This window comes from Camarhynchus parvulus, chromosome 1A (assembly GCF_901933205.1).
Source record: "Camarhynchus parvulus chromosome 1A, STF_HiC, whole genome shotgun sequence".
Lineage (NCBI taxonomy): Eukaryota > Metazoa > Chordata > Aves > Passeriformes > Thraupidae > Camarhynchus > Camarhynchus parvulus.
The window spans coordinates 59001041-59019142 of record NC_044586.1 but is presented as its reverse complement, the minus strand read 5'-3'; the positions used below and the strand labels follow the sequence as shown (position 1 = coordinate 59019142).

The window sequence follows — 18102 nt, the reverse complement described above, 5'->3', positions numbered from 1 at the left end:
CAGTAGAAGTTGGTACCAAAGCATGAGAAGCATGAGAAAAGATGGCAGAGGTGCACTGCTCCCTACAGAGCTACATCTCTCCTGCTGACACATGCTGTTACTGCTTATCAGTCCCAGCAATTTAATTTCTTCTAACAATGTACATCACATTTTAAGAGGTGCTTAAAGAGGAGTATCAATGGTAGCTAGAAATTGACAGTTAAGTTGCAAACACCAGTGCATACTCAGTCTACCAAATATGCTTTCAGAAATATCCTTTTTTCCCTTTATATGATGCAGTATTGTTGGAAAATCAGATGCAAATAAACATTACTTTGGAAAAGATGGAGAAGGAGGACATTATCACATTCATTTAAATAAAATGAAGTAAGCACAACTGACATTATTTTTTCCTTCACTGCTCGATGTGGTATAATAAATCATCCTCGATGCTTCCCCATTTTATTATCATTATCTGTGAACAAGCTAGAAGTAAGTTGATTCTTTATCAGCTATGACATTCATCTGAAAAACAAGACTAAAAATTCAGTCTCCAGAGTGAAAAATTAAAACCATTAGGGAAATATGGAACAGAATGTCTAATCAAATGATTATATTGGATGAAGGAAAACCATGATTTGGCAATGAGGCGTTTTGCTTTGTAGTCAGAATTAACTTGGTAATTATAATGAGTTATGAATTTTGCAATTGTTATTTTTTAGAAATGTATAACTCTCCAAGAGAGTGGATTTAAAAACAACAGTGTTTTCAACATCAGGGAAAAAAAATGTACTAAAATACTATATAGAATTAAAGTTCATATACACACAAAACATAACTGTAACTCTGCAAGTAATCTTAGTTTGCACCAAAACCAGTATTTACTGGGCATGTGATCTGGGAGGAATATAGAAACACTGTACAAACATGCAGAAACAAGGTTGGAAATGTCAAAGCCCTTCTAAATTTGAATCCAGTAGGGGACATGATGGGAAATAAGAAGATTTCTGCAGGTACAAAAAATTAAAAATAGGGCAAATGTGTTCCTGCTGTTCAAATGTGCAGAGTACCACATGGAAAAGGATGAGGTGCCCAGTGTCTTCTTTGCTTTGGTCCTTACTGTTAAGACTGGCTTTCAGCAATTCTAGGTCCCTGAAGTCAGGAGGAAAAGTCTGGAGAAAGGAAGAATTACCCTTAGGGAAGAAGGAGCAGATGGGTAGAGCAGGATGGGACATACAGAAGTATGAGTGCCTCCCTGGAGGTTTTTACCCATTAGTACTGAGGGAGCTGGCTAGTCACCACAAGACCACTGCTTGAAAGGTCACAGCTGTCTGGAAAGGTTCCTGAGGACTGGAGGAAAGCAAATATTACTCTCTATCTAAGAAGAGAAAGGAGGAAGGTCCAGGGAGCTGCAGGCTTGCCTGCCTCACTTTAGTCATTGAGAAGGGGTTGGAGCGAAAAATCTTGGCAGCCATTACTAAATGCACTAAGGACATGAAGGTGATTGGAAATAATCAGCATGAATTTATGAAGCAGAAATCAGGCCTGATCATGCCTTTATGCAGTAAAATAACTAGCATGGTGAATAAGAGGAGAGCAGGAGATGATGTACATCTTGACTTTAGCAAAGCTTTCAGCACTGTCTCCATATAATCCTCATGGACTAACTGATAAAATATGGATTAGAAAATGGGCTGCAAGGTGGATTGAAGACTTCTTGAACCACTGGTGCAAAGAGTTTTAATAAGCCTCCCAAAGTCCAGCCTTTGAGGTCAATCTGTAGTGTGCAGGGTAATAATGAAGCAACAAAATCCTCCTGCTAAGCAGGTGTCTGTTCAAAGCACTCTATGGACAGGCTGCTGCAATACAGAATAGACTTTTTTGGGGGTAGATGAACCACCTATGCTTAAGTTCAGAGTAGTCAGATCTTAAAGAGCTCCTTTGTGCTGGCATGGGGATCTTGTGGTTTGTAAGCAAGATTGGGAGATGGTTGTGGGACATGATTTTTCCTGTAAAAGCACCTTGGTCAGCTTTGGGACTGATCAGCATCTTGAACTAGCACAATGAATAGAGGGAGAGAGAGAGGATGTGGCCATGGCAAGTTTACTCTACACTGACATAAACTCTGTTCCTTTCTCAATGTGAAACAATAGGAATAAATCAAAGAGCAAGATTTCAGGAACTAGACCAATATGTGGTCACAGTTGCAAAGATTTTTTCATACTGGAAATACATCCTAAATTATATTTCATATATTTATAGAGAGATTGTCTTTCACTCTACAAATCACTTGACATTATACCATAATGTTGAAAGGAATAGCAGTTTAGGCAAAGTCACACTTCTCACATGGAAGCAGGACTGCTTTGAAATGTTTCCATTGGCTTGACTTTTTGCATATCTATTTTAAATTTTACTAAGCAAAGAAATATTCCCTTGGAAGTAGTGTATCTAGATCTATATTTTGTTACAAACAAGGTTAGAAATATTTCAATATTGATTGTGTGATTAATTAGAATGGTAACTAGAAGTAAACCTATATTAATGTTTAAGTGAATTTGGTTTGGTTTTCTTTTGTTGGATAAAGCACTAACTATATCAAGGGAAATTGCTTTGGAATGGATCAGCTGACTTAAAAGGGTTAACTGCATTTCTGGAAGGGCAAACCTATTTATTTTCTTATCTGTCTTGTTCCAGAGAAAAGCAACTGGCATGAAAAGTATTTTCTAACTCTGGCTAAGCTGTTAATTAGAACACTTCTCAGAAACAATGGATTTTGTGAACAAAATGAAACAAATCTGTGATTGAAGAGAGCAATTCAGAGTAGTTAGGTATTAGTTTTGCTTATAATTCCCTGCATACTATAATTTAAGAGTTTCTGATTTTTAAAATACGTATTCCTAAAATTTGTAGATGTGTATTTCAATATGTATTTTTAAAATTTGTGTCTTAGAAAAATACACAAATCTCTATGTATAGGCATAAAACTGTAAGAGCACAAAATCATTTTGTTTTCTTCTTTTTCACTTAAATGTGCACATCCATAACACAAGGCAATGTTAAGGCAGTGATAGTAATAGGCTTAGCTGTTGGTGACTTTTTTCTGAATAATAGTATGTTTCCTGAAAAATGCAGTTCAGGGATTAAACTCCATGTGATCTTTGCTTTAAGCTCTTAGATGAATTACAGAGAGGGAAGGGAAATATCTCCTTTCAACTTTTTTGGAACGAACTATTGCAGCTTTTTTATTCCAAAGTATAACATGCAGATACCTATGTATAAAAGAGAGGGGGTTTTTCTGGTTAAATACACTGGAGAAAAAATACTTTGGTTTTGAGGTGACCTCAGACGTGTTAGTGATATTACATTAATAAAAAGGAACATATAACTTGATTAATTATCACAAAAAGTAAAAACTATTCATGCTAGGAGAGAAACAGATGTCCAGAATTCATCTGACTTTGCCACTGTCATGTAGTTGCCACTGTCATACCTGAACTGCTAGTTCACCTAACCTCCCAAACTACAATCAATCATTCTTATCAATACTTGTAGTTGTTAACTTACTCTGCATCACCTATCCACCTCTGACTTTACAGAAAGAAACACAGAGATTTCTGTTTGTCCTTTAGTCTCTTGCCCTGGAATGAAAATTAAACGCACTCCTTTCCTTTCTTACCTTTTCTCAGGTTTGGCGCGTTCACTTCTGCTGAATGAGCAAACTTTTTTCCATATAGCCAGTTTCTTCCTTCCAATCTAAAAGTTTTGTTTTGCTCTTCAGAAAACTGATGTGTTTGCATGAAGTTTTACACAGTAGTTTGTCAGCACTTGAAATAAGAAATACTGTACAACAAATTGTCCATACTGAAGTAATGCAGTTACAGTATAATTAATGCAGCTTTTAGGGCTCTCCTGCCTTCATTAGTGTGTAAGAATATTTTCCATTCATAATTCTCTCCATGACAACTCATAAAATGAACAGTTTGTGCTCATTTTGTGCTAGTACTCATTTTGTTTCTCAGTCATCCAAGACCATCTGCACACTCCTTTTACTCTAAAGATATATATTTCCATTTCAAATCAACTCACAGTTTGCTGAATATAGCAACCCAAATACTATGATTGAAGATCTCTTCAGATAAACTCAAATACTTTAATTTCTTCTTCTAAAATTCCTGTGGACTAGGTACTTCTTCCAAAAGTATGCTCTCTCTTGAGTGTGTATAGACATCTAATTTTGTCTTTAATTCATAAGGCCCATAATGATTTGCTGTTTTCCATTTTAAGTTGAATGGGTTTTATAGCATAGATCCCATGTTTCAACTTGCATGATGTTATTTATTCTAAAAAATCTTATCCCCAAATCCAGCAAAGGTTGGGAGGGAACTCAGAGCTGACTTTCTAAAAGACAAACCCTTAACTGGTTGTTATTATGGTAAAAACAATTTTCTTAGGAAAACTGCCTGCTTCTGAGTCTGCCCCATTTCCTTTCATGACAGCAGAAGCTGACAATAGTGAGGACACATCTGTCCCCCCCAATACATTTTTCTGTAGTTCTTATCTCTTCTTTCAAGAATATGGTACTTCTGCACTATGTGTCTTAAAGTAAAAAACCAGTAGGATGAAGCATTTGAGATAGCTCTCATCAAACACAGGATTTGTTTGTTATGTAAATGCTATATATTTTGCCCATTTATTTTAAATTTTGTCCAGGACTTACTTTCTTTTTCAACCTCTGTCTATATTATGTCTGATGATTTTCATTTTTTTTTAGCTGCAATTTAAAAGGTAAGTTCAATGATTTAGGGATGGCCAAGGGCAGGCATATAAAATCATTTAAAAAGAAATTAAGCATTTCAGTCATGAACACAAGGGGTGGGGGAAATAAAATAACATTTCTCTATTTCACTGCTCCATAACATCCAGCTCAGGTTATAACTTAAATAATAAGCAGTTCATTTTTCCATGTTCAGGGAGCAGGCATGTTCTTTCACAAAGAACCAGCAACCAGCACACTCCTTCACCATCCAGGCTTCATGCTGATCATTAAGAACCCCCTGCAAGGAGCCTGAGGTCAGGAAATTTTGGCTCTGTACATATTCTTTCAAAACTAGAGATCTGTAAAACATTTGCCTTCTTTTATTTTTTTTTTTTTTTTTACTTGGAAGCAGTGTAACACGCAGAGACTGATGCTATTTAGGTTTGAGAAAAACTAACAATCCATCTCTCTTAGTATCTTAGTAACTCCAGCATTCAGTGATGAGAATTATAGAAATAATGGGAACAATGATTACTCTTCTGCTGTAGTAATGTAGTCAGGAGTGGAAAAAACCCCCAAATTCCTTCTGCCTAATTGCAACAGTTACTCAGCTTTCAACTTGTGCAGCAGCTATATCCACCTAAATTACCTTCTAAACTTGTATAAAACTGGGTTTGCTTTTATATTTCAGCATTCACAGATCCTCAAAAAACCAAAATTAATGTTTATGGAAAGTAGTCCAATGTATTAAGTGAAATATATGAGTTGCCTACACATCTGTAAATATCCCTCTGTAGCCTGATTCACAAGCTAACCACTACTGCTTTTACCTGTCAAATTCAAACTGAGGTAAATGAGGAAATATAAAATTAACCTTATCTCTGCCCTTGCTAATCCATGGCCTGCCACATATATTTTGCATTCTGTTTTTGCCTATAATATAAAAGAATCATGGAAAAAGCACTTTGCTTACTTCACAGAAACACTTTTTCTTCCCTTTAACTCACTCTATATTTTACCACTCTGCCCTGTCATGCACTGCTTTTGGAGATGGGCTGTCACAGATATTCCCAGTGGCTTTTGCAGAGGTAAAATTGGAGTGAGTTAGACTGAGCTGTCATGTACTGTAATTCTTTATTTTATGCTTTTCAGAAGGTTTAATTTTTCTAAAGTGATGCTCTGTAAGAGATACTAGGAAGAGTCTTAAATGTGTGTTAACAATTTTTTTTCAGATATTGTAATTTCTTAATGTGGGAGGATATAGATTTGTATCTGATTTCTGCCATACAGGAATATTGTCTTAAGATTGAAAGCCTAACTAAAACATAGACTCCTCCTACAACAACAGCAACAAAACAAAGAAAAACCCAAACAAATAACCCCAAACAAACCCCACAAATTAACCCAAACTAAAAGAAAAAAATTGAAAGAAAAATTCTAGAACTGAATTGAGGCTGTTTGGTCAATTCAAAGGCACCACACATGCAAATTTCTCACTATCTGAAGAGGCAAGGACATTTGGATAAGTGCTGAGAATGCAGTTGCCTCTTCAGCATGATGGTATCCAGAAAAGGATATATCTAACAGTGTTTGGAAGTTTTTATGGTAAACAGTGAGTTTGCTGAACTGTTTTGTCCTGATGGTAATGTAAATGTCATAATTAAAGTTATCATTTGGCATAGGAACATGGATTGTCATGGTTTGTGTCTGTGGCACGATTATGAACTTTGGACCTTTAGATTTTGATGCATAACCTTGACTATCTTTCAAACAAATATCAGAAAAATATCATAAAAGTTTATAGATTTTTACATGTGGGATGATGAGTGTTGGATATAAAAGTTGTCCTATATTCTCTTAGTTTTCCTTTTTCTAATTATGTGTAATTTACTATACAATGATGGAAAAAAGCACCATATTTACACCTCCAGTCCTGCAGACTCATAGAAATTCACATGCATATGTCTCCTACAATGATCCCCTGTACCTTATGAGCATAATTAAGCCCCAGAGAACAGTTAAATGCCATTCTGGTTTCATAAACAGGGAAACTGAGGCATTGCAGTCATTACTTGCTTAAGATTACACCATTTTAATGGTAACATTTTGGTGCAAGCCAGGAACTGTGAATAGCAATTTTTTGATCCAAATTGCAAGAACATACCATTAACCCAGACCAACTTCAACTGCAGCCACACTTCTTTGTAACCTTGTACTACAAAAGTTTCACTTGCATTAAGCTATAATGATTGTTGACATTTATATTTCATCAGCTACCTCAGGTCCAGGTACCTCTTTCAGAAAGTTCAGCTTTCTAAAGCCACATCATACATCCCTTTTCATATTTTTCCCTTATTTCTTTCCACTGAGTTTCCACCCTGCTCTGCAAAACCTTGTCACCCGGACCCTGCAGTGTGCTAAGCACACTTTAAAATTCTCTTTCCTTTCCTGATGATTTGTTTCATTAGTGACATTCTTCAAATCAAATGTACCTAATCCATGGTTCAGTCTACTAACAGGAAATCGGTTCAGTGAACAGGGTTTTATATAACAAAAGAAGTGCTCACTTAGAGAGTACTTTAAATACTTTGTTCATTGAAAAAAATGCTGACCTTCAGATTTTTCTGGCTTTAATGCTTTGGTGTTTCAGTTTGGATTTAACTGTAAATGAAAGCCTTCGAAAGCCATATAATCCATCGATCTCATACTTGCTGAAGCATAAGTTCCATGGTACATGAGTTTTTTTATTTCTTTAATTTTATTTTCTGCTGTAATTATGTCAGCTATGTTATTCCCAGGCATGCCTAATACTGGTGTCTGTTCAGCTGTACATTTCCAAACCAAGGCCCAAATGTCTTCTTCATTTTGTTTTTTTTTAATTTTGGAATTAGTAATTCCAATTCCAGCATCTGAATTCATTTGATGGGAGGAGGTATCCTCTTTTTGCTGCTATCAGTACTTCTGTTATTGGACTGTTGGAGCTTAGATGTTCTGCTTTGAGATTTGGCTATCTAAAGATACAGTCATTTTGCTAGATAGATTGTTGTTGTTGTTTACACAGACTTTTAACTATTTCCTGAGACTATTTTTTTAATTTTGACAGGAATATGTTTTTATTTCTCTTTGCTTTTAGAGAGGGTATAGATATCAGAAACTACAATAGACTACAGAGCATTAGATTATTTTATCATCTCTCACATCAGTTTAACTAGCTGCACAATTCAGTGTTCTGAGGAAATACCAAAATCTACTGCCACCACCACCACTGTTAGCTTGGCAGGCTTTCAAAATTATTAATCTATTGGTAATACTCTCGAAAGGGAGAAAGATGGACATTAAGGTCAGAGAATGAAAACAAGAAAGACCAATTATGCCAAAGAAACTCTGTCTTGAAATTGGAATAGTCTAAGGAATTATTATGCCAATTAAATACATTTATTTATTAATTTGTTTCTTTCCTCAGGGAACAACGATTCCACAGTGTTATTGATTAGAATATTTAGGTCCTAAAGTAAAAAAGCCTTTTTACTGAGTCATGTCATGCTTCTTTTATTCCTTCATTTTAAATCTAGTAAAATAACCTCTACCTCACAGAACCCAAATGACCTTGTGCGGCTCAGCTATCATTAAATTATTAATATAAATATGTTTTATAGTAGAAGCATGCATGGTGATCAGATTTCAAGGAAAGTAGGTTTCCAAGGAAAGGAAGTAAAAAGAACCCTTCCAGACTATGAGCAAGAATTATATAACATGATTTTTTACTCTTAGTATGCACTTGAAGAACTTCTTTCTTATGATTTATCTCATGGATTTCCCATTGCTCTTCAGTGGGATAGAGGTATTCTTTGAAAATCCTAGCCACAGAATCATGAGATGTGCATATTTTCTATTTACAGATCCATGGTTTTCAAAAAGGACTTTCAGAAAGGACATAGTTTTCAAAAATTTTATTTTCTGTCACTACCCCTAGAAGGGATGGCCTGGCTCATCACTCATCTCTGACTACTCTCTTCCTTCCCTCTGGAATATATATCTCATGAAAGGAGATGCATAGATGGAAGTTTTAACCATGCCCTAAATAGGAAGGAATTTCCTCCTGATACATCCTGCTCTACCTTCTAAAAGAGAGGACAGAAGCAATCCAGCCATTCATTATCTACTTTTCAATTCAGAATGCACTTTATCTGACTGGAGCCTGGTTTAAAAGAAATGAGTTCTCCCCATTTCAGTCATCTGTTTTTGCTGTTGTGATGAAAGGCCAATAACACTCAATAGCCTGTGCTACTGGCAATAAGATCATTTTACTGATTAAGGAACTCTTCCTTATCTAGGACTACCTGTGAAATAGAATATTTGCTATGAAGTAAAAAAGTTGAATAGCAGAAAAAGAATTCCACAGCTCAAAGTAGCATCTGCAGTACATCCCAATACTGATGAATTCTTCTTTATTCACAGTTAAAAATACCCTTAACATTCTACATATGAAAATTGTTGCCTGTGCCATCACTGGAATCAGATGCAAGGCAAAAAATCCACAAGTCTTCTTATGACTCCTCTAGGGAACATGAGACCAGCAGTAAAGGTCTATAATCTAGTCAAAGTTTCAGCTCTCATTTTAGAGTAGCTGTATACTGTTGCTTTTGCTGCAGTTCTACTCTTTCGATGAAATGAAAAATCCTTCTGTATCATATTTTCATGGAGTGGCAGGATAGAGATATTTGCAATACAATATTCTATTTGTATTTTTTGCTTGCTAGGCCACAAGATTTTGACAATATTCAAAAGTTTGTTCTTATTTTATCAAATTCCGTGTAAGAAACTGGAAGGGTTGAATGAATGTGCACTGAATTTTGGTATGTGTAATCTTGGTTCACAAGAATTTTTTTGTCAGCGGAGAACAGTGAGGTAAACTGTGATATCAGAAATCTTGACACGTATGTCAAAACAGGTTTCTCTTCATGTGTGAAGGTGTTCCACAGAATACAGAAAAATACAGTAGAAGAAAAAGTAAGACTAGGCTCTTGGTGTTGAACCTGACAAGTGGATACAGGCCTGACACTCTGGAAAATGAGTAGTTGCAGGTACCTACCTTCTAAGGAGACTGTGAGTTGCATGCTTGGGATGCCAACTCATAGCTGTAAATCATAACATTTCCACCTAAAGTATTATTACAAATTGGGTGTTTAGTATTTATTTTTGACTTACACATATAGCAACTGCAATTGTTCCTCTGTATTTTAACTCTTTCTAATGTTCCCACTGCATAGGATAGAAGACTTAGGAAACTTTAATTTTCTGTACTTGCACATTAGGAATTCCTACTGATAACAGTCACTACCTATTGCCAGTTCAAAATTTTAGCTCACATTTGAATTCACAGATTCCCTTTAAAATCTTTACTTGTCAACTTCCTTTTGCCAAATGTAGGGCTTCTTAATTCCAGAATCCTTATAGAAAAAAACCCCACTTCATTAGGAGGTAAAAAAAGTTGTGATTTCCATCAGAGTCAAGTTTTCAAAGATTATTCTAGAGAAAAGATTTTTATTTGTGCTAGGGGAAAAAAAAGACATATAGAAGTAATAAATATTATTTATTAGGAACATGCTGTACCAGTTTTGGTTTCAATTTGACATTCAGCCAGTGCCTGCAGAGTGAGTGGCATTATTTGCTCTGCTTTCAAATTTGAAGGCATGGGGTCTCAGTGATAATAACAGCTCCTGCCTTGCAATGAGGGTGGTTTGCCTTCCTCTTTCACCGCATGTGGAAGTAGGATCTGTGATTTTGTGCTGAAGAAAGGGCTTCTTCAGCCCAATGAGCCTTGTAGAGTCCAAAATTCACCTCAGACCTATGAAGTTTGTCTGCCAGACACACTGGTTTTTATCCTCAGTTGCCAGTTTATGTAATGACCTATATGTTAGCCAAATTGAGTTCTGAGTGATCCAGACAGAGTAGGGTTATGATTCATTGATGGTGTTTGAATGTGATGCATTTGTAAACACCTTTGACTTACTCTTGTCTAAAGTATACATGTCCTTATTCTTGCAAATATATGAGGTTTACCTCCCACTTTCTATCACCTGATTTTCCTTCTGTGTATTGATAAGTGCTTTGACTGAAAGTGGATCTTTGGTAAAAGGTGCATTGGAGCCAGTATAAACAGTCCATCACAGCAGGTCAATGGTTTGACCATTTTGTTCTGAGGATTTCTTTTTTTGTGTGTGTCTGAATTTTTCAAAGCACATTGCATGAGGTTTTGTTTATTGTGAAGAAAGAAAGGATATTTCTTATTCTGATGGGGGAGCCGGTGCTGAAGATGCACTCTGAATTCCATATAGCAGAGTAAACCTACAAAGCCACAAACTGAAAGAGAGTTGTGAAATATATTTTCTGAACTCTCATGGCTTTTAGAAAGAAAGAATGCTTCCATGATGCCAAATCCACAAAAGGGCTCTCTTATAAATCTTGTGGTTGATCTCCATAATGTGCTCATTATACAGGCCTTCCTGAATCCCCCTACCCCTCTGTATCTTCACAAAAATTCTAAAAGTTTGATAGGTTGAAGATGACTATTGCATTATAAAAATCATTTTAAATTGGCCATTGTGCTCCAGCATAGTCGGGGAGACTGAAGGACAGACAGACAAATGCATGTTTCTCTGTATGCCATACCCACATCCTCCTTTTCTTCCTTCTTGCCTCCCTCTCATAATGCCATTACAGAAGCTTGGTTCTCCTTAAGAAACCAAAATAAAAAAATTTCGCTGAGTTACACGAGTGTGTCTGTACTGACTTTTGGGAATCAGTCTTGATTTGTATCTCTCTGAGAGTTAATTAAACTCTGAGGGCTTAATGAGATCATTTAGGAACAGGTCTGCAAGGATACACCATGTAGCTTTGTGCAGGTGAATAGGTGCAGTGAATGGACTGGGCCTATTCACCCTTGAAAGTTTTTACAGAATTGGATTTTTAGTTATTATTTCAAATTTTAGCTTTTCTTTCAAGTTTTGAAGAGAATCTGAAATATTAAACTGTGTTTAATACCTGCAAGAAGATTAGTAACTACAACTGCATTGTTATGGCTGTACTGAACTACTTTTTATGACTACAAACACAATAATTTCTGATTCAGGATTTCTATAAAGTTTTCTAACAATAAACAGTGTAAAAGAATGCAGTGTATCCAGCAAGGTACATATTAAAACAACAAAACTATAATGCTTGATACAATAATTTTATTGAATATCCCATGATGATATTGTCAACATTAAAGATAAGGCAGCCTTAGAAAACCAAACCAAAACAAACAGACAAACAAAACTAACACACTTTGAAGAATGAAAGAGAGAACATTTTGTTCCCAAGAAAAAGTTGCTGCAAAAGTAAATGTCACTAGAAGAGAAAAAGACAATTTGAGGAAGAGGAAGGGAAATACGGAGCAGTCATAGGAGACGCAGAATAAGAAGAGAGGACAGCAATGATGGGAACATGAGAGGGCAGGGCTGAGCCTGTTCCTGTGTCTGCTGTAGGGCTCGGGGCGCTGCTGCTCTCCAGGGTCCTGAACGCTGAGAGCCGCCAGGTTGGTCCGGAGGAGCAGGGAGAGGAGTAGTTTAAATAGGAAATTTGAAGTGAATCGGGACAAAATTAATGAAGGAATTTAAATTTTGGATTAAATTGTTTGTGTAAAGAAGAAAATAAATCAATTTTATTTATTAATTAATTTATTTATCTATTTATTTATTTATTTCCCTGTTGCAGTGGGGATTGTCTTGTACATCCTGTGCGTTTGCTACGGTTCTTATGGGAAATGTGCATGTTTTTGCATACTCATGCACAATATTTAGAAAAGAGTTTGATGTGTTCTGCTGACACAAGCTTCCCATTGTTGCATTCCTTGTGCATTAGATCTAATCAGAGATATGCTTCCATTCTGCTTTTCATACTGAGTTAATTCCCTCTTCCAGTGGGCAAGCACACCACAGAGTGTTTCATTTACTTGTCATGGTGAGATCAGGAAATCTATTGTTAATTATTATGGTTTCAATTCCCAACTCAGCTTCCTGTGTCAGATGTGCCACTGTGTGAGTGTTCGACTATTAATGACTAGATGGAATATTACTATCTATACTAAGAATACGAAGCTTTCTTTCTTTATTTAGGCAAAATTTTCTAGAAAGAAAAAAAAATCAAAATGGTACCAGAAAAGTCTCTTGCACATTTGTCCAATAATTGATTTAAATACAAAACTATCAGTTTTATGTGTGCGTATATGAATCAAGTGATACAATTCTTCAGACTTTTAAAATGCACATAACAAGCAAACATAACATAACATACAAACAAACATAACATAACAAACATAACATTTAAAACACTGCATGAATACAGAGGTGGTTACTATTAATAACAATAAAAGGAGATTCATATTAATAAGAAAATATTATCGCACCTAGTTAAAATACTGAAAGTACAAGAAAGATTAAATAAAATAATTAAAATTGTAGCTGTCATACCTCATAGTTACATATAGATACATTTTTTATATGTATTCTGAGTAATTTAATGATTGTCTTTTGTTAATAGGAAACAAAAAACCTTGAATTTCAGTTGAAACTCCTAGCCTACAAAAGCCCTAATGAGTCCCCAGATTTGAAGCTTCAGAGCAGAAGAGCAATTGTATGAAAAATGCTTGCCTCCTCTTCCCTTACAACACAGCAGGAGGGGGAGATAGGAAAAAAGTGTCACAATTTCCAAAGGTTGAGTTTCCCAGAACAATCATATATGAAATTTAAAATCAGCCTCTTCACAGTAAAATATTGTTGCTTCAGTGGAGGATTATAGTCTTCACTAACCATTAGGAGTTACAATAGTGGATGTGTTCCCTTTCTGTAAACATCAAGCCATGGATTTGGACTATTTGTACAAAAAGTATAGACGTTCCATTTTTTTTTTCAAAGGTATTACAGCAACCCCAAATATGACTTATTTTAAACAAGATATCTTAATATAGCATATACAAGCAGAATACAAAAATGTATTTTGCTTTCTTTTTTGACTTCCTTTACTTTAATATGACAATTAATAAATAAAGAACATTTTCATAGTTACAATTAATAGGAATATAATAAATTAGTAGACTTAATGTTTTAAAGATTGCTTTTCTTCATTTGTTATTAGCATTATCTTAATCCAAAATTTGCAATAGAAATTTTGATAACTGTTTTAGAAGATTGTTGTATCATATACAGGGACTAGAGAGGACTAAGGAAACATGCAGTTGAGTAAATAATCTCTTGCAGGTAATAACTTGGAAGCACAGTGCAACAATACTAGTTTGAGAAGGCTCAGTCAAGAGTCTTTTTATTTTCTAATATTATATCCATTCCTCCTGCAAATTTAAATTTTCTTATCCTTTCTGTTTCATTCCTACTAGTAGTAGCACACAGGATTAAAGAGTTTTTGGTAAAATGTAATTTAGCTCTTGGTGAAATAGCATTTCAGTAAAAAACACAGTCATGTCATATTAATTTGATACAACCACAGTGATTTTTCAAATTTACACTTTAAATAACATTTACAGATCAGAAAATTATTTTTCTCTGTGAAGAAGTTTTACAAAACTTATTTTGCTTGGCTGTTTAACAAAGGAAAAAAAAACTGACAAATTTTTTTGGGTTTTTTTTTTTTTCATTTTTGTTTAAAATTGTATTTAATCAAGATATCACTTACATAAAAGGAGAACTGGCAAAATACTTGACCAGTTTTCATGGATTTAAGTAACTGTCTTTGCAATATATTGACCGCTTTTAGCAAAAACTTTTGGTGTCTTTATGATTTCAGGTCTCAAACTGGGTGACAGAACACTAGGGAGCAGTCAGATAGGTTAAGAATTCATTTTTATTTCATTCTTTCACATAACTTAAACACTTGAAATCTAGAAAGATTCTTTCCAAACTATTCTCTTTTCTCAAAAGAATAAACAATTTTTTTCCTGTCAGACAAAAGATAGTTCTGCGTAATTCAAGAAATGAAATAATCCGTGGCTTTTAGTGCAATACAACAAAGAAATGGTATCTTCCCAGTTCCAGAGAGGAAAACTATCAATACATGGGCAAAATCATAGGAGCAGGAAGACATTCTAACTCTAGTTTCCAAAAAAGTAGGTCACATGCTATAAACTCAGAGCAGGTGGAGATTTAATTTTTGCAGTCAGTGCCACCAGAGTTGTGTGAATTAAGCTGCTGTTTAATAAAGAATGTGGCATCTTATTCTCTGGGAAGAGAGGAGGAGGTCCTCTAATAAGAGAAGTGTGCTGAGTCAATCAAGTGCCATTGGAAGAAGAGTGAACACTGAATAAACCAGTAATTGACATCTTGTGGTTACCCCTATTGTAATTCAATTAAACTGTACTGAATCCCAACAGGGGAAAGCAGTAGGGGCACAGATCCTCACTGCAATGCTACCATAGAACATCCTACTGGCAGGCACTGGAAGCCAATTAAAAAACTTACTTATCCAAAATAACACACTTAATGAACACACTGTCTGAAGAGGACTATAATTATCTTCTCCTTCTCATCATGAGCCTGAACAGGCAATATTACAAGCTCAAGGAGAAACAGTTGAACTATCCCAAGGAAGTAAAATTAATATCACCAAAAAAATCACCAGGCATTTTTATGGGACTTTTCTCCCATTGCTACCCACTGGCTTCTGCCAAAGTTATTGAGGCTAGTTTATCAGCTAGATGAAGACACTCAGTCTTCTTTGAAACACAAGTCTCAGAACTGGTTGGCAAAGTAATTTTGTTAAAGTTTCTCTGGAAGCTGTACATTCCATTCCCCAAATCATCCACAAGTTAAATTTTATGGATTTTAATTGAACCCTGCACAAAGTTTATACAAGAGAATAATTCATCTCTACTGAGCCCTAGTGAGGCTGCTGGTGAATCTGGTGTGCTGTGTCTGGGCTCCTCAGGATAAGAGAGACCTGGTGCTCCTGGAGAGTGCCCAGTGCAGCTTTGTGAACATGACTGGGAGACTGGAGCATCTCTCTTATAAGGAAAGTAAAAGCTGAGGGATCTGGACCTGTTCAGTCTTGAGAAGAGATGACTCAGAGGGGACCTTAAGAATGTCTGTAAGTATCTGAAGGGAGGGAGTCAACAGGATGGACCAGGCTCCTTTTGGTGGTGCCGAGCAACTGGAAAAGAGCAATGGGCAGAAACTGATTGACAGGAAGTTCCACCTGAACACAAGGACAGGCTTCTTCACCATGTAGGTGACCAAACAGATTACCCACAGAGGTTGTGGAGTCTCCCACACTGTAAATAAAAAAATCTGGATGCAATCCTGTGCAATGGGCAACATAGCCACAAGGGGAAAATAGCATGGACATTCCAGCAGACTTGATGGTGAATTTCCTCCTCAATGTCAAAGGAATTTTATTACTTCTATTTTTATCATTCACCTGGTTTTTAAAGAAGGGAAAGTTTCCATAATTTCTTTTGTAGCAAATTTATTTTTGTCATGCCTCAATAATTTGATAAGGAAAGGTCATGAATTCCAAAGGACATTTGTGTTAACGTAGCTAATCATTTCTCAGTTCTTTCTGTCTGTTTTAAAGTCAAATATAACAACTAATCCATTCCATGGAAAGGTCTTCTATGGAGGCTTTCTCTAGCACGAGTCACAGACCACATGTCAAATGGCTTATTTATAATACAACTGGATTCATACCACATCTCTATCTCAGCCTTCTTTCACTTTCTTCTTTGTAATCTTTAACCTGTGATGACAAAGGACTGTAGGTAAAGCTAAAATACAAACCAAATCTACCTTAAAATTGTTAAATTTCCTGATTATAATTTACAATATTTTTAAGGATGAAAGTTACTCAAACTACTGTAAATGCCATATTTGTTGTGGTTTGCCCCATTGTATAAAGCATGTGTGTAACTTGTGTGCACTTCATTATTTTCATTCATCAATAATATTGATGTAGTTATAGCTGTTTTCTTCCTTTAGCACTAATTTTGAAACATAGACTTGCAAGTTCTGCATCTGAAGAGTAATGGAAAAAGAAGCCATTTGTGCCTATATGCTGCACAAATTTAAAAATACTTCATAAATACATGACATACCTGTTTTCTCACTGATTGAATGCAGTTTCATTTTTAAGGATATACCTTTTTGACTTGCATATAAATGAACTGTAAAAAAGATGCAACCTATTTCTATGGCTTCGTTTAGGAATAAATCCAGCCTTAAGGGTGATGTTATTATAACTAAAATAGGGATTTTTTATTGTTGTTTTATGTAGATATATGCATTTTTTTACTGTTTTGAAATTAACATTGCAAATATTGAGACTATGTCTCTCACAAAGTAGACCATTAATTTATTTTTGTCATGCCTCAATAATTTGATTATGTCTGTGTTGTTGTTTGAATTAAAGCTCTAATTTTTAAAATAGTATGATTTAAAACTAGTGATTCTTCTGGGAAACTCTCAAATTTCTCTCTAAAGATTACAGGAGATAAACTTAATGATAAAAAAAACCTGTATTTATTTAGTGAATAAAGTATCAGTTCGTACTGATTTTTATTTTGATAAATATTACTGCACACAATTTCCAAACCATAATTGTTATCTGCATGGTTGAGACAGGTTTTCATCCATATTTATTGCATGGTTTTATTAATTATGTATACATGTCTGTACACATTATTTACATACCTACTTGCATGTATACATGCAGCCTTCAGATGGAAGATTAGCCTCCAGTTTCTTCCAGTGGATTAGACCTGTACTTACAGCATCAACATGAAAAGTCCGAATGTTCCTGTCAATGTGTATGGCAACCCAGGCATTACAAAAGGCTTTTCTTTGGAAACCTAAAATCATTGCTCTATTTCTTAGAAAGGAAATTACTTCCTTTTGAGAGTTGTAAATCATACTTTGCAATAGATGGGTGACCACAGCATTTCATTGTTGAAAAGCTCTACTGTACTCAGCTTTGCTAAAGTGAACATTTTGATGACTGTAATAAGTGTGCATAAGATGTGATCCTCTTGCTGATCAAGAAACTCATCACATTCAGTGGGAGTCCTGTGCAGACTGACACAACTGTATTCCAGTAATTGACTACATCAGAAACTTTGTTGAGCAGTCCCATGATTTACACACTGTTGCAACTACTCTTAAGTACCAGGCAGGGTAATTTGTGTCTATTTGCCTTTTCACCAATGATAGTTTAGGCCTATTTTTGTACTAGAACCAAGTTTTATGTTGACTTTGTAACAATAATAAAAAGGCTGACAGTATCCAAGTTAGAAAATACCAATATATATGCAGTTCTGAGTCTGA

General features: G+C 35.4%; 1 protein-coding gene across 10 annotated transcripts in view; it reads left to right on the top strand.

Moving 5' to 3' along the window:
* MAGI2 (membrane associated guanylate kinase, WW and PDZ domain containing 2) overlaps positions 1–18102 on the top strand; it is a 700805-nt gene that overhangs the window by 294164 nt on the left and 388539 nt on the right. The window lies entirely within an intron of this gene.